This window comes from Leuresthes tenuis, unplaced genomic scaffold, assembly GCF_036924035.1.
Source record: "Leuresthes tenuis unplaced genomic scaffold, fLeuTen1.0.hap1 SCAF_15, whole genome shotgun sequence".
Taxonomy (NCBI): domain Eukaryota; kingdom Metazoa; phylum Chordata; class Actinopteri; order Atheriniformes; family Atherinopsidae; genus Leuresthes; species Leuresthes tenuis.
The window spans coordinates 32,067,993-32,091,166 of NW_027325369.1; the positions used below are offsets into that span (position 1 = coordinate 32,067,993).

A 23,174-nucleotide genomic window follows, 5' to 3' on the forward strand; every position below is an offset into this window, starting at 1 on the left:
TCACCATCCTGATAGAACATTTCTTGCTGGCAACTGCATGGCAGCAATGACAGTCTGAAAGTCCCAGATTGAAGCAGCCTAACTTTCACAGGAAAGGACACTGGGAATCTAATTAAGCTGCCTTCACAGATAAGGCAAATTTTTCAGGGACAGTTGAAGGGAAAGACTAAAACCATCTCAACACCTTGTTACCTGTTTTCAAGCCTTGGGAGCTGGAAGGCTCATATCCTTGCTTTATTTGGCTTAGTGTGAGAGTCTTTATTGCTGTTTTGCTCCTCTCTTTCCAGAGTGTTTCTCAAGTTGTCTTTGTGTCAGCACTTTTCAACAACTGGTTCAGTTTGCTTGGTTTCTTCTCTGGTCCGTCAAGCCTCAACCGGTCATTGTCCATAGAACAACTGGAACTGACAACAGAGGTCCGTTACGTACTCCTTGTGAAAGTCTGGGATATTAATTTTTTTCTGCATCTCAGAAGTCGTTTTAGAATTTGAATGGGTTTTTGCACTTCTACTTAAACAGATTTAGAGGTGTGAATACATAAATAATTGACTGTCCTTGTGACTCCAACTGGCCTAAATCTTGGAATAAGATGCGGGATCTAGACCCTGTAATTCAAATCATAACATGCCATTAACAGATTTACAGTCTCCTCAGAGACTAGCAAAAATTGCCGTAGCTGACTGTATTTCAAGTCATCATGGCGGGGTATTGGGTAAAGTTTTCAACTAGCAATAATCACGTCTCAGTAGAACTTCATAGACTATGATATTGCCTCTGCACAAGAATGAATTTCATGTGTTCTTTTTTTCAATGGACTGGTCCAACTACCCACATCATTCACGGTGCATCACTCAAAGTCTCCTGGATGTACTGTATTTTCTGGACAATGGTATGGTGATGGTGTTTGTAATTGGCAATTGAACTTAAACTCCGCCCCTTATAGTTGAAACAAAGGAAAGAGTCTAAAAGCTGGAAAAGTTCCATTTTTCAAAATATCTTATCTTGACATTATGAGGAAGTAATGCCTTGCTGGAGTCCAGAAGGAGAAGAAAAAAACTAAAACAAGGACTTCAACAGAGGATGGGAAACTTCATTCGGGAGGGAAAATTCTAAAGGGATACAATCTGTCACCATCCTGATAGAACATTTCTTACTGGCAACTGCATGGCAGCAATGACAGTCTGAAAGTCCCAGATTGAAGCAGCCTAACTTTCACAGGAAAGGACACTGAGAATCTAATTCACAGATAGGGCAAATTTTTCAGGGACAGTTGAAGGGAAAGACTAAAACCATCTCAACACCTTATTACCTGTTTTCAAGCCTTGGGAGCTGGAAGGCTCATATCCTTGCTTTATTTGGCTTAGTGTGAGAGTCTTTATTGCTGTTTTGCTCCTCTCTTTCCAGAGTGTTTCTAAAGTTGTCTTTGTGTCAGCACTTTTCAACAACTGGTTCAGTTTGCTTGGTTTCTTCTCTGGTCCGTCAAGCCTCAACCAGTAATTTTCCATAGAACAACTGGAACTGACAACAGAGGTCCGTTACGTACTCCTTGTGAAAATCTGGGGTATTAATTTTTTTCTGCATCTCAGAAGTCGTTATAGAATTTGAATGGGTTTTTGCACTTCTACTTCAACAGGTTTAGAGGAGTGAGTACGTAAATAATCCACTGTCCTTGTGATTCCAACTGGCCTAAATCTTGGAATGAAATGCGTGAACTAGACCGTGTAATTCAAATCATAATTTGCCATTAACAGATATACAGTCTCCTCAGAGACTAGCAAAAATTGCCGTAGCTGACTGTATTTCAAGTCATCATGGCGGGGTATTGGGTAAAGTTTTCAACTAGCAATAATCACGTCTCAGTAGAACTTCATAGACTATGATATTGCCTCTGCACAAGAATGAATTTCATGTGTATGTTTTTGTCAATAGACAGATCAAACTATCCACAGCATCCACGGTGCATCACTCAAAGTCTCCTGGATGCACTGGATTTTCTGGACAATGGTATGGTGATGGTGTTTGTAATTGGCCATTGAACTTAAACTCCGCCCCTTACAGTTGAAACAAAGGAAAGAGCCTAAAAGCTGGAAAAGTTCCATTTTTAAAAATATCTTATTTTGACACTATGAGGAAGTAATGTCTTGCTGGAATCCAGAAGGACAAGAAGAAAAAACTTCAAACAAGGACTTCAACAGAGGATGGGAAACTTCATTCGGGAGGGAAAATTCTAAAGGGAAACAATCTGTCACCATCCTGATAGAACATTTCTTACTGGCAACTGCATGGCAGCAATGACAGTCTGAAAGTCCCAGATTGAAGCAGCCTAACTTTCACAGGAAAGGACATTGGGAATCTAATTAAGCTGCCTTCACAGATAAGGCAAATTTTTTAGGGACAGTTGAAGGGGAAGACTAAAACCATCTAAACACCTTATTACCTGTTTTCAAGCCTTGGGAGCTGGAAGGCTCATATCCTTGCTTTATTTGGCTTAGTGTGAGAGTCTTTATTGCTGTTTTGCTCCTCTCTTTCCAGAGTGTTTCTAAAGTTGTCTTTGTGTCAGCACTTTTCAACAACTGGTTCAGTTTGCTTGGTTTCTTCTCTGGTTCGTCAAGCCTCAACCGGTCATTGTCCATAGAACAACTGGAACCGACAACAGAGGTCCGTTACGTACTCCTTGTGAAAATCTGGGGTATTCATTTTTTTCTGCATCTCAGAAGTCATTTTAGAATTTGAATGGGTTTTTGCACTTCCACTTCAACAGATTTAAAGAAGTGAGTACGTAAATAATCCACTGTCCTTGTGATTCCAACTGGCCTAAATCTTGGAATAAGATGTGGGAACTAGACCCTGAAATTCAAATCATAAAATGCCATTAACAGATTTACAGTCTCCTCAGAGACTATCAAAAATTGCCGTAGCTGACTGTATTTCAAGTCATCATGGCGGGGTATTGGGTAAAGTTTTCAACTAGCAATAATCACGTCTCAGTAGACCTTCATAGACTATGATATTGCCTCTGCACAAGAATGAATTTCATGTGTTCTTTTTCTCAATGGACTGGTCCAACTATCCATATCATTCACGGTGCATCACTCAAAGTCTCCTGGATGTACTGTATTTTCTGGACAATGGTATGGTGATGGTGTTTGTAATTGACCATTGAACTTAAACTCCGCCCCTTACAGTTGAAACAAAGGAAAGAGCCTAAAAGCTGGAAAAGTTCCATTTTTAAAAATATCTTATTTTGATACTATGAGGAAGTAATGTCTTGCTGGAGTCCAGAAGGAGAAAAAACCTCAAACAAGGCCTTCAACAGAGGATGGGAAACTTGATTTGGGAGGGAAAATTCTAAAGGGAACCAATCTGTCACCATCCTGATAGAACATTTCTTACTGGCATGGCAGCAATGACAGTCTGAAAGTCCCAGATTGAAGCAGCCTAACTTTCAAAGGTAAGGACACTGGGAATCTAATTAAGCTGCCTTCACAGATAGGGCAAATTTTTCAGGGACAATTGAAGGGAAAGACTAAAACCATCTCAACACTTTATTACCTGTTTTCAAGCCTTGGGAGCTGGAAGGCTCATATCCTTGCTTTATTTGGCTTAGTGTGAGAGTCTTTATTGCTGTTTTGCTCCTCTCTTTTCAGAGTGTTTCTCAAGTTGTCTTTGTGTCAGCACTTTTCAACAACTGGTTCAGTTTGCTTGGTTTCTTCTCTGGTCCGTCCAGCCTCAACCAGTCATTGTCCATAGAACAACTGGAACCGACAACAGAGGTCCGTTACGTACTCCTTGTGCAAATATGGGGTATTAATATTTTTCTGCATCTCAGAAGTCGTTTTAGAATTTGAATGGATTTTTGCACTTCCACTTCAACAGGTTTAGAGGAGTGAGTACGTAAATAATCCACTGTCCTTGTGATTCCAACTGGCCTAAATCTTGGAATAAGATGCGTGAACTAGACCGTGTAATTCAAATCATAATATGCCATTAACAGATTTACAGTCTCCTCAGAGACTAGCAAAAATTGCCGTAGCTGACTGTATTTCAAGTCATCATGGCGGGGTATTGGGTAAAGTTTTCAACTAGCAATAATCACGTCTCAGTAGAACTTCATAGACTATGATATTGCCTCTGCACAAGAATGAATTTCATGTGTATGTTTGGGTCAATGGACTGGTCCACCTACCCACAGCATCCACGGTGCATCACTCAAAGTCTCTTGGATGTACTGTATTTTCTGGACAATGGTATGGTGATGGTGTTGTGATTGGCCATTGAACTTAAACTCCGCCCCTTACAGTTGAAACAAAGGAAATAGTCTAAAAGCTGGAAAAGTTCAATTTTTAAAAATATCTTATTTTGATACTATGAGGAAATAATGTCTTGCTGGAGTCCAGAAGGAGAAGCAAAAAACTCAAACAAGGACTTCAACAGAGGATGGGAAACTTCATTTTGGAGGGAAAATTCTAAAGGGAAACAATCTGTCACCATCTTGTCCCTGCTTAAGTCACGAAAATCTTGGAGAAAGACGTGGGAACTAGATCCTTTAATTCAAATCATAATTTGCCCTTAACAGATTTACAGTCTCCTCAGAGACTAGCAAAAATTGCCGTAGCTGACTGTATTTCAAGTCATCATGGCGGGGTATTGGGTAAAGTTTTCAACTAGCAATAACCACGTCTCAGTAGAACTTCATAGACTATGATATTGCCTCTGCACAAGAATGAATTTCATCTGTTCTTTATTCCAATGGACTGGTCCAACTATCCACATCATCCACGGTGCATCACTCAAAGTCTCCTGGATGTACTGTATTTTCTGGACAATGGTATGGTGATGGTGTTTGTGATTGGCCATTGAACTTAAACTCCACCCCTTACAGTTGAAACTAGGGCAAGAGTCTAAAAGCTGGAACAGTTCCATTTTTCAAAATATCTTATCTTGACACTATGAGGAAGTAATGTCTTGCTGGAGTCCAGAAGGACAAGAAGAAAAAACCTCAAACAAGGACTTCAACAGAGGATGGGAAACTTGATTTGGGAGGGAAAATTCTAAAGGGAACCAATCTGTCACCATCCTGATAGAACATTTCTTGCTGGCAACTGCATGGCAGCAATGGCAGTCTGAAAGTCCCAGATTGAAGCAGCCTAACTTTTAAAGGTAAGGACACTGGGAATCTAATTAAGCTGCCTTCACAGATAGGGCAATTTTTTCAGGGACAGTTGAAGGGAAAGACTACAACCATCTCAACACCTTGTTACCTGTTTTCAAGCCTTGGAAGCTGGAAGGCTCATATCCTTGCTTTATTTGGCTTAGTGTGAGAGTCTTTATTGCTGTTTTGCTCCTCTCTTTCCAGAGTGTTTCTTAAGTTGTCTTTGTGTCAGCACTTTTCAACAACTGGTTCAGTTTGCTTGGTTTCTTCTCTGGTCCGTCCAGCCTCAACCAGTCATTGTCCATAGAACAACTGGAACCGACAACAGAGGTCCGTTACGTACTCCTTGTGCAAATATGGGGTATTAATATTTTTCTGCATCTCAGAAGTCGTTTTAGAATTTGAATGGATTTTTGCACTTCCACTTCAACAGGTTTAGAGGAGTGCGTACGTAAATAATCCACTGTCCTTGTGATTCCAACTGGCCTAAATCTTGGAATAAGATGCGTGAACTAGACCGTGTAATTCAAATCATAATATGCCATTAACAGATTTACAGTCTCCTCAGAGACTAGCAAAAATTGCCGTAGCTGACTGTATTTCAAGTCATCATGGCGGGGTATTGGGTAAAGTTTTCAACTAGCAATAATCACGTCTCAGTAGAACTTCATAGACTATGATATTGCCCCTGCACAAGAATGAATTTCATGTGTATGTTTGGGTCAATGGACTGGTCCAACTACCCACAGCATCCACGGTGCATCACTCAAAGTCTCTTGGATGTACTGTATTTTCTGGACAATGGTATGGTGATGGTGTTTGTAATTTACCATTGAACTTAAACTCCGCCCCTTACAGTTGAAACAAAGGAAAGAGCCTAAAAGCTGGAAAAGTTCCATTTTTAAAAATATCTTATTTTGATACTATGAGGAAGTAATGTCTTGCTTGAGTCCAGAAGGAGAAAAAAACTCAAACAAGGCCTTCAACAGAGGATAGGAAACTTCATTTGGGAGGGAAAATTCTAAAGGGAAACAATCTGTCACCATCTTGTCCCTGCTGAAGTCGCGAGAATCTTGGAGAAAGACGTGGGAACTGGACCCTATAATTCAAATCATAATTTGTCTTTAACAGATTTACAGTCTCCTCAGAGACTAGCAAAAATTGCCGTAGCTGACTGTATTTCAAGTCATCATGGCGGGGTATTGGGTAAAGTTTTCAACTAGCAATAATCACGTCTCAGTAGAACTTCATAGACTATGATATTGCCTCTGCACAAGAATGAATTTCATGTGTTCTTTTTTTCAATGAACTGGTCCAACTACCCACATCATTCACGGTGTATCACTCAAAGTCTCCTGGATGTACTGTATTTTCTGGACAATGGTATGGTGATGGTGTTTGTGATTGACCATTGAACTTAAACTCCACCCCTTACAGTTGAAACAAAGGAAAGAGCCTAAAAGCTGGAAAAGTTCCATTTTTAAAAATATCTTATTTTGATACTATGAGGAAGTAATGTCTTGCTGGAGTCCAGAAGGAGAAGCAAAAAACTCAAACAAGGACTTCAACAGAGGATGGGAAACTTCAATTGTGGGGGAAAATTCTAAAGGGAAACAATCTGTCACCATCTTGTCCCTGCTGAAGTCGCGAGAATCTTGGAGAAAGACGTAGGAACTGGACCCTATAATTCAAATCATAATTTGCCCTTAACAGATTTACAGTCTCCTCAGAGACTAGCAAAAATTGCCGTAGCTGACTGTATTTCATGTCATCATGGCGGGGTATTGGGTAAAGTTTTCAACTAGCAATAATCACGTCTCAGTGGAACTTCATAGACTATGATATTGCCTCTGCACAAGAATGAATTTCATGTGTTCTTTTTTTCAATGGACTAGTCCAACTACCCACATCATTCACGGTGTATCACTCAAAGTCTCCTGGATGTATTGTATTTTCTGGACAATGGTATGGTGATGGTGTTTGTAATTGACCATTGAACTTAAACTCCACCCCTTACAGTTGAAACTAAGGAAAGAGTGTAAAAGCTGGAAAAGTTCCATTTTTCAAAATATCTTATTTTCACACTATGAGGAAGTAATGTCTTGCTGGAGTCCAGAAGGAGAAGCAAAAAACTCAAACAAGGACTTCAACAGAGGATGGGAAACTTCATTTTGGAGGGAAAATTCTAAAGGGATACAATCTGTCACCATCCTGATAGAACATTTCTTGCTGGCAACTGCATGGCAGCAATGACAGTCTGAAAGTCCCAGATTGAAGCAGCCTAACTTTCAAAGGTAAGGACACTGGGAATCTAATTAAGCTGCCTTCACAGATAGGGCAAATTGTTAAGGGACAGTTGAAGGGAAAGACGAAAACCATCTCAACACCTTATTACCTGTTTTCAAGCCACATCATGTGTATGTCCTTGCTTTATTTGGCTTAGTGTGAGAGTCTTTATTGCTGTTTTGCTCCTCTCTTTCCAGAGTGTTTCTTAAGTTGTCTTTGTGTCAGCACTTTTTAACAACAGGTTCAGTTTGCTTGGTTTCTTCTCTGGTCCGTCCAGCCTCAACCAGTCGTTGTCCATAGAACAACTGGAACCGACAACAGAGGTCCGTTACGTACTCCTTGTGCAAATATGGGGTATTAATATTTTTCTGCATCTCAGAAGTCGTTTTAGAATTTGAATGGGTTTTTGCACTTCCACTTCAACAGGTTTAGAGGAGTGAGTACGTAAATAATCCACTGTCCTTGTGATTCCAACTGGCCTAAATCTTGGAATAAGATGGGTGAACTAGACCGTGTAATTCAAATCATTATATGCCCTTAACAGATTTACAGTCTCCTCAGAGACTAGCAAAAATTGCCGTAGCTGACTGTATTTCAAGTCATCATGGCAGGGTATTGGGTAAAGTTTTCAACTAGCAATAATCACGTCTCAGTAGAACTTCATAGACTATGATATTGCCTCTGCACAAGAATGAATTTCATGTGTATGTTTGGGTCAATGGACTGGTCCAACTACCCACAGCATCCACGGTGCATCACTCAAAGTCTCTTGGATGTACTGTATTTTCTGGACAATGGTATGGTGATGGTGTTTGTGATTGGCCATTGAACTTAAACTCCGCCCCTTACAGTTGAAACAAAGGAAAGAGTGTAAAAGCTGGAAAAGTTCAATTTTAAAAAATATCTTATTTTGATACTATGAGGAAGTAATGTCTTGCTGGAGTCCAGAAGGAGAAGCAAAAAACTCAAACAAGGACTTCAACAGAGGATGGGAAACTTCAATTGGGAGGGAAAATGCTAAAGGGAAACAATCTGTCACCATCTTGTCCCTGCTGAAGTCGCGAGAATCTTTGAGAAAGACGTGGGAACTAGACCCTTTAATTCAAATCATAATTTGACCTTAACAGATTTACAGTCTCCTCAGAGACTAGCAAAAATTGCCGTAGCTGACTGTATTTCAAGTCATCATGGCGGGGTATTGGGTAAAGTTTTCAACTAGCAATAATCACGTCTCAATAGAACTTCATAGACTATGATATTGCCTCTGCACAAGAATGAATTTCATGTGTTCTTTTTTTCAATGAACTGGTCCAACTATCCACATCATCCACGGTGCATCACTCAAAGTCTCCTGGATGTACTGTATTTTCTGGACAATGGTATGGTGATGGTGTTTGTAATTTACCATTGAACTTAAACTCCACCCCTTACAGTTGAAACAAAGGAAAGAGCCTAAAAGCTGGAAAAGTTCCATTTTTAAAAATATCTTATTTTGATACTATGAGGAAGTAATGTCTTGCTGGAGTCCAGAAGGAGAAACAAAAAACTCAAACAAGGACTTCAACAGAGGATGGGAAACTTCATTTTGGAGGGAAAATTCTAAAGGGATACAATCTGTCACCATCCTGATAGAACATTTCTTGCTGGCAACTGCATGGCAGCAATGACAGTCTGAAAGTCCCAGATTGAAGCAGCCTAACTTTCAAAGGTAAGGACACTGGGAATCTAATTAAGCTGCCTTCACAGATAGGGCAAATTTTTAAGGGACAGTTGAAGGGAAAGACGAAAACCATCTCAACACCTTATTACCTGTTTTCAAGCCACATCATCTGTATGTCCTTGCTTTATTTGGCTTAGTGTGAGAGTCTTTATTGCTGTTTTGCTCCTCTCTTTCCAGAGTGTTTCTTAAGTTGTCTTTGTGTCAGCACTTTTTAACAACAGGTTCAGTTTGCTTGGTTTCTTCTCTGGTCCGTCCAGCCTCAACCAGTCGTTGTCCATAGAACAACTGGAACTGATAACAGAGGTCCGTTACGTACTCCTTGTGCAAATATGGGGTATTAATATTTTTCTGCATCTCAGAAGTCGTTTTAGAATTTGAATGGGTTTTTGCACTTCCACTTCAACAGGTTTAGAGGAGTGAGTACGTAAATAATCCACTGTCCTTGTGATTCCAACTGGCCTAAATCTTGGAATAAGATGCGTGAACTAGACCGTGTAATTCAAATCATAATATGCCATTAACAGATTTACAGTCTCCTCAGAGACTAGCAAAAATTGCCGTAGCTGACTGTATTTCAAGTCATCATGGCGGGGTATTGGGTAAAGTTTTCAACTAGCAATAATCACGTCTCAGTAGAACTTCATAGACTATGATATTGCCCCTGCACAAGAATGAATTTCATGTGTATGTTTGGGTCAATGGACTGGTCCAACTATCCACATCATTCACGGTGTATCACTCAAAGTCTCCTGGATGTACTGTATTTTCTGGACAATAGTATGGTGATGGTGTTTGTAATTTACCATTGAACTTAAACTCCGCCCCTTACAGTTGAAACAAAGGAAAGAGCCTAAAAGCTGGAAAAGTTCCATTTTTAAAAATATCTTATTTTGATACTATGAGGAAGTAATGTCTTGCTGGAGTCCAGAAGGAGAAAAAAACTCAAACAAGGCCTTCAACAGAGGATGGGAAACTTCATTTGGGAGGGAAAATTCTAAAGGGAAACAATCTGTCACCATCTTGTCCCTGCTGAAGTCGCGAGAGTCTTGGAGAAAGACGTGGGAACTGGACCCTATAATTCAAATCATAATTTGTCTTTAACAGATTTACAGTCTCCTCAGAGACTAGCAAAAATTGCCGTAGCTGACTGTATTTCAAGTCATCATGGCGGGGTATTGGGTAAAGTTTTCAACTAGCAATAATCACGTCTCAGTAGAATTTCATAGACTATGATATTGCCTCTGCACAAGAATGAATTTCATGTGTTCTTTTTTTCAATGGACTGGTCCAACTACCCACATCATTCACGGTGCATCACTCAAAGTCTCCTGGATGTACTGTATTTTCTGGACAATGGTATGGTGATGGTGTTTGTGATTGACCATTGAACTTAAACTCCACCCCTTACAGTTGAAACAAAGGAAAGAGCCTAAAAGCTGGAAAAGTTCCATTTTTAAAAATATCTTATTTTGATACTATGAGGAAGTAATGTCTTGCTGGAGTCCAGAAGGAGAAGCAAAAAACTCAAACAAGGACTTCAATAGAGGATGGGAAACTTCATTTTGGAGGGAAAATTCTAAAGGGAACCAATCTGTCACCATCCTGATAGAACATTTCTTCCTGGCAACTGCATGGCAGCAATGACAGTCTGAAAGTCCCAGATTGAAGCAGCCTAACTTTCAAAGGTAAGGACACTGGGAATCTAATTAAGCTGCCTTCACAGATAGGGACAGTTGAAGGGAAAGACGAAAACCATCTCAACACTTTATTACCTGTTTTCAAGCCACATCATCTGTATGTCCTTGCTTTATTTGGCTTAGTGTGAGAGTCTTTATTGCTGTTTTGCTCCTCTCTTTCCAGAGTGTTTCTTAAGTTGTCTTTGTGTCAGCACTTCTCAACAACAGGTTCAGTTTGCTTGGTTTCTTCTCTGGTCCGTCCAGCCTCAACCAGTCGTTGTCCTTAGAACAACTGGAACTGATAACAGAGGTCCGTTACGTACTCCTTGTGCAAATATGGGGTATTAATATTTTTCTGCATCTCAGAAGTCGTTTTAGAATTTGAATGGGTTTTTGCACTTCCACTTCAACAGGTTTAGAGGAGTGAGTACGTAAATAATCCACTGTCCTTGTGATTCCAACTGGCCTAAATCTTGGAATAAGATGCGTGAACTAGACCGTGTAATTCAAATCATAATATGCCATTAACAGATTTACAGTCTACTCAGAGACTAGCAAAAATTGCCGTAGCTGACTGTATTTCAAGTCATTATTGGGTATTGGGTAAAGTTTTCAACTAGCAATAATCACGTCTCAGTAGAACTTCATAGACTATGATATTGCCTCTGCACAAGAATGAATTTCATGTGTATGTTTGGGTCAATGGACTGGTCCAACTACCCACAGCATCCACGGTGCATCACTCAAAGTCTCTTGGATGTACTGTATTTTCTGGACAATGGTATGGTGATGGTGTTTGTGATTGGCCATTGAACTTAAACTCCGCCCCTTACAGTTGAAACAAAGGAAAGAGTCTAAAAGCTGGAAAAGTTAAATTTTTAAAAATATCTTATTTTGATACTATGAGGAAGTAATGTCTTGCTGGAGTCCAGAAGGAGAAGCAAAAAATTCAAACAAGGACTTCAACAGAGGATGGGAAACTTCAATTGGGGGGGAAAATTCTAAAGGGAAACAATCTGTCACCATCTTGTCCCTGCTGAAGTCGCGAGAGTCTTGGAGAAAGACGTGGGAACTACACCCTTTAATTCAAATCATAATTTGCCCTTAACAGATTTACAGTCTCCTCAGAAACTAGCAAAAATTGCCGTAGCTGACTGTATTTCAAGTCATCATGGCGGGGTATTGGGTAAAGTTTTCAACTAGCAATAATCACGTCTCAGTAGAACTTCATAGACTATGATATTGCCTCTGCACAAGAATGAATTTCATGTGTTCTTTTTTTCAATGGACTGGTCCAACTATCCACATCATTCACGGTGTATCACTCAAAGTCTCCTGGATGTACTGTATTTTCTGGACAATAGTATGGTGATGGTGTTTGTAATTTACCATTGAACGTAAACTCCGCCCCTTACAGTTGAAACAAAGGAAAGAGCCTAAAAGCTGGAAAAGTTCCATTTTTAAAAATATCTTATTTTGATACTATGAGGAAGTAATGTCTTGCTGGAGTCCAGAAGGAGAAAAAAACTCAAACAAGGCCTTCAACAGAGGATGGGAAACTTCATTTGGGAGGGAAAATTCTAAAGGGAAACAATCTGTCACCATCTTGTCCCTGCTGAAGTCGCGAGAATCTTGGAGAAAGACGTGGGAACTGCACCCTATAATTCAAATCATAATTTGTCTTTAACAGATTTACAGTCTCCTCAGAGACTAGCAAAAATTGCCGTAGCTGACTGTATTTCAAGTCATCATGGCGGGGTATTGGGTAAAGTTTTCAACTAGCAATAATCACGTCTCAGTAGAACTTCATAGACTATGATATTGCCTCTGCACAAGAATGAATTTCATGTGTTCTTTTTTTCAATGAACTGGTCCAACTACCCACATCATTCACGGTGTATCACTCAAAGTCTCCTGGATGTACTGTATTTTCTGGACAATGGTATGGTGATGGTGTTTGTGATTGACCATTGAACTTAAACTCCACCCCTTACAGTTGAAACAAAGGAAAGAGCCTAAAAGCTTGAAAAGTTCCATTTTTAAAAATATCTTATTTTGATACTATGAGGAAGTAATGTCTTGCTGGAGTCCAGAAGGAGAAGCAAAAAACTCAAACAAGGACTTCAACAGAGGATGGGAAACTTCATTTTGGAGGGAAAATTCTAAAGGGAACCAATCTGTCACCATCCTGATAGAACATTTCTTGCTGGCAACTGCATGGCAGCAATGACAGTCTGAAAGTCCCAGATTGAAGCAGCCTAACTTTCAAAGGTAAGGACACTGGGAATCTAATTAAGCTGCCTTCACAGATAGGGACAGTTGAAGGGAAAGACGAAAACCATCTCAACACTTTATTACCTGTTTTCAAGCCACATCATCTGTATGTCCTTGCTTTATTTGGCTTAGTGTGAGAGTCTTTATTGCTGTTTTGCTCCTCTCTTTTCAGAGTGTTTCTTAAGTTGTCTTTGTGTCAGCACTTTTCAACAACAGGTTCAGTTTGCTTGGTTTCTTCTCTGGTCCGTCCAGCCTCAACCAGTCGATGTCCATAGAACAACTGGTACTGATAACAGAGGTCCGTTACGTACTCCTTGTGCAAATATGGGGTATTAATATTTTTCTGCATCTCAGAAGTCGTTTTAGAATTTGAATGGGTTTTTGCACTTCCACTTCAACAGGTTTAGAGGAGTGAGTACGTAAATAATCCACTGTCCTTGTGATTCCAACTGGCCTAAATCTTGGAATAAGATGCGTGAACTAGACCGTGTAATTCAAATCATAATATGCCATTAACAGATTTACAGTCTCCTCAGAGACTAGCAAAAATTGCCGTTGCTGACTGTATTTCAAGTCATCATGGCGGAGTATTGGGTAAAGTTTTCAACTAGCAATAATCACGTCTCAGTAGAACTTCATAGACTATGATATTGCCTCTGCACAAGAATGAATTTCATGTGTATGTTTGGGTCAATGGACTGGTCCAACTACCCACAGCATCCACGGTGCATCACTCAAAGTCTCCTGGATGTACTGTATTATCTGGACAATGGTATGGTGATGGTGTTTGTGATTGGCCAATGAACTTAAACTCCGCCCCTTACAGTTGAAACAAAGGAAAGAGTCTAAAAGCTGGAAAAGTTCAATTTTTAAAAATATCTTATTTTGATACTATGAGGAAGTAATGTCTTGCTGGAGTCCAGAAGGAGAAGCAAAAAATTCAAACAAGGACTTCAACAGAGGATGGGAAACTTCAATTGGGGGGGAAAATTCTAAAGGGAAACAATCTGTCACCATCTTGTCCCTGCTGAAGTCGCAAGAGTCTTGGAGAAAGACGTGGGAACTACACCCTTTAATTCAAATCATAATTTGCCCTTAACAGATTTACAGTCTCCTCAGAGACTAGCAAAAATTGCCGTAGCTGACTGTATTTCAAATCATCATGGCGGGGTATTGGGTAAAGTTTTCAACTAGCAATAATCACGTCTCAGTAGAACTTCATAGACTATGATATTGCCTCTGCACAAGAATGAATTTCATGTGTTCTTTTTTTCAATGAACTGGTCCAACTACCCACATCATTCACGGTGTATCACTCAAAGTCTCCTGGATGTACTGTATTTTCTGGACAATGGTATGGTGATGGTGTTTGTGATTGACCATTGAACTTAAACTCCACCCCTTACAGTTGAAACAAAGGAAAGAGCCTAAAAGCTGGAAAAGTTCCATTTTTAAAAATATCTTATTTTGATACTATGAGGAAGTAATGTCTTGCTGGAGTCCAGAAGGAGAAGCAAAAAACTCAAACAAGGACTTCAACAGAGGATGGGAAACTTCATTTTGGAGGGAAAATTCTAAAGGGAACCAATCTGTCACCATCCTGATAGAACATTTCTTGCTGGCAACTGCATGGCAGCAATGACAGTCTGAAAGTCCCAGATTGAAGCAGCCTAACTTTCAAAGGTAAGGACACTGGGAATCTAATTAAGCTTCCTTCACAGATAGGGCAAATTGTTAAGGGACAGTTGAAGGGAAAGACGAAAACCATCTCAACACCTTATTACCTGTTTTCAAGCCACATCATCTGTATGTCCTTGCTTTATTTGGCTTAGTGTGAGAGTCTTTATTGCTGTTTTGCTCCTCTCTTTCCAGAGTGTTTCTTAAGTTGTCTTTGTGTCAGCACTTTTTAACAACAGGTTCAGTTTGCTTGGTTTCTTCTCTGGTCCGTCCAGCCTCAACCAGTCGTTGTCCATAGAACAACTGGAACCGATAACAGAGGTCCGTTACGTACTCCTTGTGCAAATATGGGGTATTAATATTTTTCTGCATCTCAGAAGTCGTTTTAGAATTTGAATGGGTTTTTGCACTTCCACTTCAACAGGTTTAGAGGAGTGAGTACGTAAATAATCCACTGTCCTTGTGATTCCAACTGGCCTAAATCTTGGAATAAGATGGGTGAACTAGACCGTGTAATTCAAATCATTATATGCCCTTAACAGATTTACAGTCTCCTCAGAGACTAGCAAAAATTGCCGTAGCTGACTGTATTTCAAGTCATCATGGCGGGGTATTGGGTAAAGTTTTCAACTAGCAATAATCACGTCTCAGTAGAACTTCATAGACTATGATATTGCCTCTGCACAAGAATGAATTTCATGTGTATGTTTGGGTCAATGGACTGGTCCAACTACCCACATCATCCACGGTGCATCACTCAAAGTCTCTTGGATGTACTGTATTTTCTGGACAATGGTATGGTGATGGTGTTTGTGATTGGCCATTGAACTTAAACTCCGCCCCTTACAGTTGAAACAAAGGAAAGAGTGTAAAAGCTGGAAAAGTTCAATTTTAAAAAATATCTTATTTTGATACTATGAGGAAGTAATGTCTTGCTGGAGTCCAGAAGGAGAAGCAAAAAATTCAAACAAGGACTTCAACAGAGGATGGGAAACTTCAATTGGGGGGGGGGAATTCTAAAGGGAAACAATCTGTCACCATCTTGTCCCTGCTGAAGTCGCGAGAATCTTGGAGAAAGACGTGGGAACTAGACCCTATAATTCAAATCATAATTTGCCCTTAACAGATTTACAGTCTCCTCAGAGACTAGCAAAAATTGCCGTAGCTGACTGTATTTCAAGTCATCATGGCGGGGTATTGGGTAAAGTTTTCAACTAGCAATAATCACGTCTCAGTAGAACTTCATAGACTATGATATTGCCTCTGCACAAGAATGAATTTCATGTGTTCTTTTTTTCAATGAACTGGTCCAACTATCCACATCATTCACGGTGTATCACTCAAAGTCTCCTGGATGTACTGTATTTTCTGGACAATAGTATGGTGATGGTGTTTGTAATTTACCATTGAACTTAAACTCCGCCCCTTACAGTTGAAACAAAGGAAATAGTCTAAAAGCTGGAAAAGTTCAATTTTTAAAAATATCTTATTTTGATACTATGAGGAAGTAATGTCTTGCTGGAGTCCAGAAGGAGAAGCAAAAAACTCAAACAAGGACTTCAACAGAGGATGGGAAACTTCATTTTGGAGGGAAAATTCTAAAGGGATACAATCTGTCACCATCCTGATAGAACATTTCTTGCTGGCAACTGCATGGCATTAATGACAGTCTGAAAGTCCCAGATTGAAGCAGCCTAACTTTCAAAGGTAAGGACACTGGGAATCTAATTAAGCTGCCTTCACAGATAGGGCAAATTGTTAAGGGACAGTTGAAGGGAAAGACGAAAACCATCTCAACACCTTATTACCTGTTTTCAAGCCACATCATCTGTATGTCCTTGCTTTATTTGGCTTAGTGTGAGAGTCTTTATTGCTGTTTTGCTCCTCTCTTTCCAGAGTGTTTCTTAAGTTGTCTTTGTGTCAGCACTTTTCAACAACTGGTTCAGTTTGCTTGGTTTCTTCTCTGGTCCGTCCAGCCTCAACCAGTCATTGTCCATAGAACAACTGGAACCGACAATAGAGGTCCGTTACGTACTCCTTGTGCAAATATGGGGTATTAATATTTTTCTGCATCTCAGAAGTCGTTTTAGAATTTGAATGGGTTTTTGCACTTCCACTTCAAAAGGTTTAGAGGAGTGAGTACGTAAATAATCCACTGTCCTTGTGATTCCAACTGGCCTAAATCTTGGAATAAGATGCGTGAACTAGACCGTGTAATTCAAATCATAATATGCCATTAACAGATTTACAGTCTCCTCAGAGACTAGCAAAAATTGCCGTAGCTGACTGTATTTCAAGTCATCATGGCGGGGTATTGGGTAAAGTTTTCAATTAGCAATAATCACGTCTCAGTAGAACTTCATAGACTATGATATTGCCTCTGCACAAGAATGAATTTCATGTGTTATTTTTTTCAATGAACTGGTCCAACTACCCACATCATTCACGGTGCATCACTCAAAGTCTCCTGGATGTACTGTATTTTCTGGACAATGGTATGGTGATGGTGTTTGTAATTGGCCATTGAACTTAAACTCCGCCCCTTACAGTTGAAACTAAGGAAAGAGTGTAAAAGCTGGAAAAGTTCCATTTTTCAAAATATCTTATTTTCACACTATGAGGAAGTAATGTCTTACTGGAGTCCAGAAGGAGAAGCAAAAAACTCAAACAAGGACTTCAACAGAGGATGGGAAACTTCATTTTGGAGGGAAAATTCTAAAGGGAACCAATCTGTCACCATCCTGATAGAACATTTCTTGCTGGCAACTGCATGGCAGCAATGACAGTCTGAAAGTCCCAGATTGAAGCAGCCTAACTTTCAAAGGTAAGGACACTGGGAATCTAATTAAGCTTCCTTCACAGATAGGGCAAATTGTTAAGGGACAGTTGAAGGGAAAGACGAAAACCATCTCAACACCTTATTACCTGTTTTCAAGCCACATCATCTGTATGTCCTTGCTTTATTTGGCTTAGTGTGAGAGTCTTTATTGCTGTTTTGCTCCTCTCTTTCCAGAGTGTTTCTTAAGTTGTCTTTGTGTCAGCACTTTTTAACAACAGGTTCAGTTTGCTTGGTTTCTTCTCTGGTCCGTCCAGCCTCAACCAGTCGTTGTCCATAGAACAACTGGAACTGATAACAGAGGTCCGTTACGTACTCCTTGTGCAAATATGGGGTATTAATATTTTTCTGCATCTCAGAAGTCGTTTTAGAATTTGAATGGGTTTTTGCACTTCCACTTCAACAGGTTTAGAGGAGTGAGTACGTAAATAATCCACTGTCCTTGTGATTCCAACTGGCCTAAATCTTGGAATAAGATGCGTGAACTAGACCGTGTAATTCAAATCATAATATGCCATTAACAGATTTACAGTCTCCTCAGAGACTAGCAAAAATTGCCGTAGCTGACTGTATTTCAAGTCATCATGGCGGGGTATTGGGTAAAGTTTTCAACTAGCAATAATCACGTCTCAGTAGAACTTCATAGACTATGATATTGCCTCTGCACAAGAATGAATTTCATGTGTATGTTTGGGTCAATGGACTGGTCCAACTACCCACAGCATCCACGGTGCATCACTCAAAGTCTCCTGGATGTACTTTATTTTCTGGACAATGGTATGGTGATGGTGTTTGTAATTGACCATTGAACTTAAACTCCGCCCCTTACAGTTGAAACAAAGTAAAGAGTCTAAAAGCTGGAAAAGTTCAATTTTTAAAAATATCTTATTTTGATACTATGAGGAAGTAATGTCTTGCTGGAGTCCAGAAGGAGAAGCAAAACATTCAAACAAGGACTTCAACAGAGGATGGGAAACTTCAATTGGGGGGAAAAATTCTAAAGGGAAACAATCTGTCACCATCTTGTCCCTGCTGAAGTCGCGAGAGTCTTGGAGAAAGACGTGGGAACTACACCCTATAATGCAAATCATAATTTGCCCTTAACAGATTTACAGTCTCCTCAGAGACTAGCAAAAATTGCCGTAGCTGACTGTATTTCAAGTCATCATGGCGGGGTATTGGGTAAAGTTTTCAACTAGCAATAATCACGTCTCAGTAGAACTTCATAGACTATGATATTGCCTCTGCACAAGAATGAATTTCATGTGTTCTTTTTTTCAATGAACTGGTCCAACTACCCACATCATTCACGGTGTATCACTCAAAGTCTCCTGGATGTACTGTATTTTCTGGACAATGGTATGGTGATGGTGTTTGTGATTGACCATTGAACTTAAACTCCACCCCTTACAGTTGAAACAAAGGAAAGAGCCTAAAAGCTGGAAAAGTTCCATTTTTAAAAATATCTTATTTTGATACTATGAGGAAGTAATGTCTTGCTGGAGTCCAGAAGGAGAAGCAAAAAACTCAAACAAGGACTTCAACAGAGGATGGGAAACTTCATTTTGGAGGGAAAATTCTAAAGGGAACCAATCTGTCACCATCCTGATAGAACATTTCTTGCTGGCAACTGCATGGCAGCAATGACAGTCTGAAAGTCCCAGATTGAAGCAGCCTAACTTTCAAAGGTAAGGACACTGGGAATCTAATTAAGCTTCCTTCACAGATAGGGCAAATTGTTAAGGGACAGTTGAAGGGAAAGACGAAAACCATCTCAACACCTTATTACCTGTTTTCAAGCCACATCATCTGTATGCCCTTGCTTTATTTGGCTTAGTGTGAGAGTCTTTATTGCTGTTTTGCTCCTCTCTTTCCAGAGTGTTTCTTAAGTTGTCTTTGTGTCAGCACTTTTTAACAACAGGTTCAGTTTGCTTGGTTTCTTCTCTGGTCCGTCCAGCCTCAACCAGTCGTTGTCCATAGAACAACTGGAACCGATAACAGAGGTCCGTTACGTACTCCTTGTGCAAATATGGGGTATTAATATTTTTCTGCATCTCAGAAGTCGTTTTAGAATTTGAATGGGTTTTTGCACTTCCACTTAAACAGATTTAGAGGTGTGAATACATAAATAATTCACTGTCCTTGTGATTCCAACTGGCCTAAATCTTGGAATAAGATGCGTGAACTAGACCGTGTAATTCAAATCATAATATGCCATTAACAGATTTACAGTCTCCTCAGAGACTAGCAAAAATTGCCGTAGCTGACTGTATTTCAAGTCATCATGGCGGGGTATTGGGTAAAGTTTTCAACTAGCAATAATCACGTCTCAGTAGAACTTCATAGACTATGATATTGCCTCTGCACAAGAATGCATTTCATGTGTTCTTTTTTTCAATGGACTGGTCCAACTATCCACATCATCCACGGTGCATCACTCAAAGTCTCCTGGATGTACTGTATTTTCTGGACAATGGTATGGTGATGGTGTTTGTGATTGGCCATTGAACTTAAACTCCGCCCCTTACAGTTGAAACAAAGGAAAGAGTCTAAAAGCTTGAAAAGTTCCATTTTTCAAAATATCTTATTTTGACACTATGAGGAAGTAATGTCTTGCTGGAGTCCAGAAGGACAAGAAGAAAAAACCTCAAACAAGGACTTCAACAGAGGATGGGAAACTTCAATTGGGGGGGAAAATTCTAAAGGGAAACAATCTGTCACCATCTTGTCCCTGCTGAAGTCGCGAGAGTCTTGGAGAAAGACGTGGGAACTACACCCTATAATGCAATCCATAATTTGCCCTTAACAGATTTACAGTCTCCTCAGAGACTAGCAAAAATTGCCGTAGCTGACTGTATTTCAAGTCTTCATGGCGGGGTATTGGGTAAAGTTTTCAACTAGCAATAATCACGTCTCAGTAGAACTTCATAGACTATGATATTGCCTCTGCACAAGAATGAATTTCATGTGTATGTTTGGGTCAATGGACTGGTCCAACTACCCACAGCATCCACGGTGCATCACTCAAAGTCTCCTGGATGTACTGTATTTTCTGGACAATGGTATGGTGATGGTGTTTGTAATTGACCATTGAACTTAAACTCCGCCCCTTACAGTTGAAACAAAGGAAAGAGTCTAAAAGCTGGAAAAGTTCCATTTTTAAAAATATCTTATTTTGATACTGTGAGGAAGTAATGTCTTGCTGGAGTCCAGAAGGAGAAGCAAAACATTCAAACAAGGACTTCAACAGAGGATGGGAAACTTCAATTGGGGGGGGGGGATTCTAAAGGGAAACAATCTGTCACCATCTTGTCCCTGCTGAAGTCGCGAGAGTCTTGGAGAAAGACGTGGGAACTACACCCTTTAATTCAAATCATAATTTGCCCTTAACAGATTTACAGTCTCCTCAGAGACTAGCAAAAATTGCCGTAGCTGACTGTATTTCAAGTCATCATGGCGGGGTATTGGGTAAAGTTTTCAACTAGCAATAATCACGTCTCAGTAGAACTTCATAAACTATGATATTGCCTCTGCACAAGAATGAATTTCATGTGTTCTTTTTTTCAATGAACTGGTCCAACTACCCACATCATTCACGGTGTATCACTCAAAGTCTCCTGGATGTACTGTATTTTCTGGACAATGGTATGGTGATGGTGTTTTCAAGCCTTGGGAGCTGGAAGGCTCATATCCTTGCTTTATTTGGCTTAGTGTGAGAGTCTTTATTGCTGTTTTGCTCCTCTCTTTCCAGAGTGTTTCTCAAGTTGTCTTTGTGTCAGCACTTTTTAACAACGGGTTCAGTTTGCTAGGTTTCTTCTCTGGTCCGTCAAGCCTCAACCGATCATTGTCCATAGAACAACTGGAACCGACAACAGAGGTCCGTTACGTACTCTTTGTGCAAATATGGGGTATTAATATTTTTCTGCATCTCAGAAGTCGTTTTAGAATTTGACTGGGTTTTTGCACTTCCACTTAAACAGATTTAGAGGTGTGAATACATAAATAATTCACTGTCCTTGTGATTCCAACTGGCCTAAATCTTGGAATAAGATGCGTGAACTAGACCGTGTAATTCAAATCATAATATGCCATTAACAGATTTACAGTCTCCTCAGAGACTAGCAAAAATTGCAGTAGCTGACTGTATTTCAAGTCATCATGGCGGGGTATTGGGTAAAGTTTTCAACTAGCAATAATCACGTCTCAGTAGAACTTCATAGACTATGATATTGCCTCTGCACAAGAATGAATTTCATGTGTTCTTTTTTTCAATGGACTGGTCCAACTATCCACATCATTCACGGTGCATCACTCAAAGTCTCCTGGATGTACTGTATTTTCTGGACAATGGTATGGTGATGGTGTTTGTGATTGGCCATTGAACTTAAACTCCGCCCCTTACAGTTGAAACAAAGGAAAGAGTCTAAAAGCTGGAAAAGTTCAATTTTTAAAAATATCTTATTTTGATACTATGAGGAAGTAATGTCTTGCTGGAGTCCAGAAGGAGAAGCAAAAAATTCAAACAATGACTTCAACAGAGGATGGGAAACTTCATTTGGGAGGGAAATTTCTAAAGGGAAACAATCCGTCACCATCTTGTCCCTGCTGAAGTCGCGAGAATCTTGGAGAAAGACGTGGGAACTAGACCCTATAATTCAAATCATAATTTGCCCTTAACAGATTTACAGTCTCCTCAGAGACTAGCAAAAATTGCCGTAGCTGACTGTATTTCAAGTCATCATGGCGGGGTATTGGGTAAAGTTTTCAACTAGCAATAATCACGTCTCAGTAGAACTTCATAGACTATGATATTGCCTCTGCACAAGAATGAATTTCATGTGTTCTTTTTTTCAATGAACTGGTCCAACTACCCACATCATTCACGGTGCATCACTCAAAGTCTCCTGGATGTACTGTATTTTCTGGACAATGGTATGGTGATGGTGTTTGTAATTGACCATTGAACTTAAACTCCGCCCCTTACAGTTGAAACAAAGGAAAGAGTCTAAAAGCTGGAAAAGTTCCATTTTTCAAAATATCTTATTTTGATACTATGAGGAAGTAATGTCTTGCTGGAGTCCAGAAGGAGAAGCAAAACATTCAAACAAGGACTTCAACAGAGGATGGGAAACTTCAATTGGGGGGGAAAATTCTAAAGGGATACAATCTGTCACCATCCTGATAGAACATTTCTTGCTGGCAACTGCATGGCAGCAATGACAGTCTGAAAGTCCCAGATTGAAGCAGCCTAACTTTCAAAGGTAAGGACACTGGGAATCTAATTAAGCTGCCTTCACAGATAGGGCAAATTGTTAAGGGACAGTTGAAGGGAAAGACGAAAACCATCTCAACACCTTATTACCTGTTTTCAAGCCACATCATCTGTATGTCCTTGCTTTATTTGGCTTAGTGTGAGAGTCTTTATTGCTGTTTTGCTCCTCTCTTTCCAGAGTGTTTCTTAAGTTGTCTTTGTGTCAGCACTTTTTAACAACAGGTTCAGTTTGCTTGGTTTCTTCTCTGGTCCGTCCAGCCTCAACCAGTCGTTGTCCATAGAAC

General features: G+C 39.9%; 27 non-coding genes across 27 annotated transcripts; all 27 read right to left on the reverse strand.

Moving 5' to 3' along the window:
* Positions 1–642: 642 nt before the first annotated feature.
* LOC140271009 (U4 spliceosomal RNA) lies at positions 643–783 on the reverse strand. The gene has a single exon (XR_011907822.1). It is a non-coding gene; the product is annotated as a U4 spliceosomal RNA (small nuclear RNA).
* A 973-nt stretch (positions 784–1,756) lies between these two features.
* On the reverse strand, positions 1,757–1,897 carry LOC140271011 (U4 spliceosomal RNA). Its single transcript, XR_011907823.1, has one exon. It is a non-coding gene; the product is annotated as a U4 spliceosomal RNA (small nuclear RNA).
* Positions 1,898–2,884: 987 nt separating this feature from the next.
* On the reverse strand, positions 2,885–3,025 carry LOC140270920 (U4 spliceosomal RNA). Its single transcript, XR_011907740.1, has one exon. It is a non-coding gene; the product is annotated as a U4 spliceosomal RNA (small nuclear RNA).
* A 974-nt stretch (positions 3,026–3,999) lies between these two features.
* Positions 4,000–4,140, reverse strand: LOC140271012 (U4 spliceosomal RNA). Its single transcript, XR_011907824.1, has one exon. It is a non-coding gene; the product is annotated as a U4 spliceosomal RNA (small nuclear RNA).
* A 441-nt stretch (positions 4,141–4,581) lies between these two features.
* LOC140270927 (U4 spliceosomal RNA) lies at positions 4,582–4,722 on the reverse strand. The gene has a single exon (XR_011907746.1). It is a non-coding gene; the product is annotated as a U4 spliceosomal RNA (small nuclear RNA).
* A 986-nt stretch (positions 4,723–5,708) lies between these two features.
* LOC140270997 (U4 spliceosomal RNA) lies at positions 5,709–5,849 on the reverse strand. Its single transcript, XR_011907811.1, has one exon. It is a non-coding gene; the product is annotated as a U4 spliceosomal RNA (small nuclear RNA).
* Positions 5,850–6,288: 439 nt separating this feature from the next.
* LOC140271013 (U4 spliceosomal RNA) lies at positions 6,289–6,429 on the reverse strand. The gene has a single exon (XR_011907825.1). It is a non-coding gene; the product is annotated as a U4 spliceosomal RNA (small nuclear RNA).
* Positions 6,430–6,870: 441 nt separating this feature from the next.
* On the reverse strand, positions 6,871–7,011 carry LOC140270930 (U4 spliceosomal RNA). Its single transcript, XR_011907750.1, has one exon. It is a non-coding gene; the product is annotated as a U4 spliceosomal RNA (small nuclear RNA).
* A 976-nt stretch (positions 7,012–7,987) lies between these two features.
* On the reverse strand, positions 7,988–8,128 carry LOC140270935 (U4 spliceosomal RNA). Its single transcript, XR_011907754.1, has one exon. It is a non-coding gene; the product is annotated as a U4 spliceosomal RNA (small nuclear RNA).
* Positions 8,129–8,570: 442 nt separating this feature from the next.
* LOC140270942 (U4 spliceosomal RNA) lies at positions 8,571–8,711 on the reverse strand. The gene has a single exon (XR_011907761.1). It is a non-coding gene; the product is annotated as a U4 spliceosomal RNA (small nuclear RNA).
* A 976-nt stretch (positions 8,712–9,687) lies between these two features.
* Positions 9,688–9,828, reverse strand: LOC140270998 (U4 spliceosomal RNA). Its single transcript, XR_011907812.1, has one exon. It is a non-coding gene; the product is annotated as a U4 spliceosomal RNA (small nuclear RNA).
* A 439-nt stretch (positions 9,829–10,267) lies between these two features.
* LOC140270948 (U4 spliceosomal RNA) lies at positions 10,268–10,408 on the reverse strand. Its single transcript, XR_011907766.1, has one exon. It is a non-coding gene; the product is annotated as a U4 spliceosomal RNA (small nuclear RNA).
* A 962-nt stretch (positions 10,409–11,370) lies between these two features.
* Positions 11,371–11,508, reverse strand: LOC140270949 (U4 spliceosomal RNA). The gene has a single exon (XR_011907767.1). It is a non-coding gene; the product is annotated as a U4 spliceosomal RNA (small nuclear RNA).
* Positions 11,509–11,950: 442 nt separating this feature from the next.
* LOC140270934 (U4 spliceosomal RNA) lies at positions 11,951–12,091 on the reverse strand. The gene has a single exon (XR_011907753.1). It is a non-coding gene; the product is annotated as a U4 spliceosomal RNA (small nuclear RNA).
* Positions 12,092–12,529: 438 nt separating this feature from the next.
* Positions 12,530–12,670, reverse strand: LOC140271014 (U4 spliceosomal RNA). The gene has a single exon (XR_011907826.1). It is a non-coding gene; the product is annotated as a U4 spliceosomal RNA (small nuclear RNA).
* A 962-nt stretch (positions 12,671–13,632) lies between these two features.
* Positions 13,633–13,773, reverse strand: LOC140271002 (U4 spliceosomal RNA). The gene has a single exon (XR_011907815.1). It is a non-coding gene; the product is annotated as a U4 spliceosomal RNA (small nuclear RNA).
* A 442-nt stretch (positions 13,774–14,215) lies between these two features.
* LOC140270929 (U4 spliceosomal RNA) lies at positions 14,216–14,356 on the reverse strand. The gene has a single exon (XR_011907749.1). It is a non-coding gene; the product is annotated as a U4 spliceosomal RNA (small nuclear RNA).
* A 976-nt stretch (positions 14,357–15,332) lies between these two features.
* LOC140271016 (U4 spliceosomal RNA) lies at positions 15,333–15,473 on the reverse strand. The gene has a single exon (XR_011907828.1). It is a non-coding gene; the product is annotated as a U4 spliceosomal RNA (small nuclear RNA).
* A 443-nt stretch (positions 15,474–15,916) lies between these two features.
* Positions 15,917–16,057, reverse strand: LOC140271017 (U4 spliceosomal RNA). The gene has a single exon (XR_011907829.1). It is a non-coding gene; the product is annotated as a U4 spliceosomal RNA (small nuclear RNA).
* A 976-nt stretch (positions 16,058–17,033) lies between these two features.
* On the reverse strand, positions 17,034–17,174 carry LOC140270924 (U4 spliceosomal RNA). The gene has a single exon (XR_011907743.1). It is a non-coding gene; the product is annotated as a U4 spliceosomal RNA (small nuclear RNA).
* A 976-nt stretch (positions 17,175–18,150) lies between these two features.
* LOC140271018 (U4 spliceosomal RNA) lies at positions 18,151–18,291 on the reverse strand. Its single transcript, XR_011907830.1, has one exon. It is a non-coding gene; the product is annotated as a U4 spliceosomal RNA (small nuclear RNA).
* A 442-nt stretch (positions 18,292–18,733) lies between these two features.
* On the reverse strand, positions 18,734–18,874 carry LOC140271019 (U4 spliceosomal RNA). The gene has a single exon (XR_011907831.1). It is a non-coding gene; the product is annotated as a U4 spliceosomal RNA (small nuclear RNA).
* A 976-nt stretch (positions 18,875–19,850) lies between these two features.
* LOC140271020 (U4 spliceosomal RNA) lies at positions 19,851–19,991 on the reverse strand. Its single transcript, XR_011907832.1, has one exon. It is a non-coding gene; the product is annotated as a U4 spliceosomal RNA (small nuclear RNA).
* A 444-nt stretch (positions 19,992–20,435) lies between these two features.
* On the reverse strand, positions 20,436–20,576 carry LOC140270939 (U4 spliceosomal RNA). Its single transcript, XR_011907758.1, has one exon. It is a non-coding gene; the product is annotated as a U4 spliceosomal RNA (small nuclear RNA).
* Positions 20,577–21,019: 443 nt separating this feature from the next.
* LOC140270937 (U4 spliceosomal RNA) lies at positions 21,020–21,160 on the reverse strand. Its single transcript, XR_011907756.1, has one exon. It is a non-coding gene; the product is annotated as a U4 spliceosomal RNA (small nuclear RNA).
* A 564-nt stretch (positions 21,161–21,724) lies between these two features.
* Positions 21,725–21,865, reverse strand: LOC140270947 (U4 spliceosomal RNA). Its single transcript, XR_011907765.1, has one exon. It is a non-coding gene; the product is annotated as a U4 spliceosomal RNA (small nuclear RNA).
* Positions 21,866–22,306: 441 nt separating this feature from the next.
* Positions 22,307–22,447, reverse strand: LOC140270914 (U4 spliceosomal RNA). The gene has a single exon (XR_011907734.1). It is a non-coding gene; the product is annotated as a U4 spliceosomal RNA (small nuclear RNA).
* Positions 22,448–23,174: the final 727 nt, after the last annotated feature.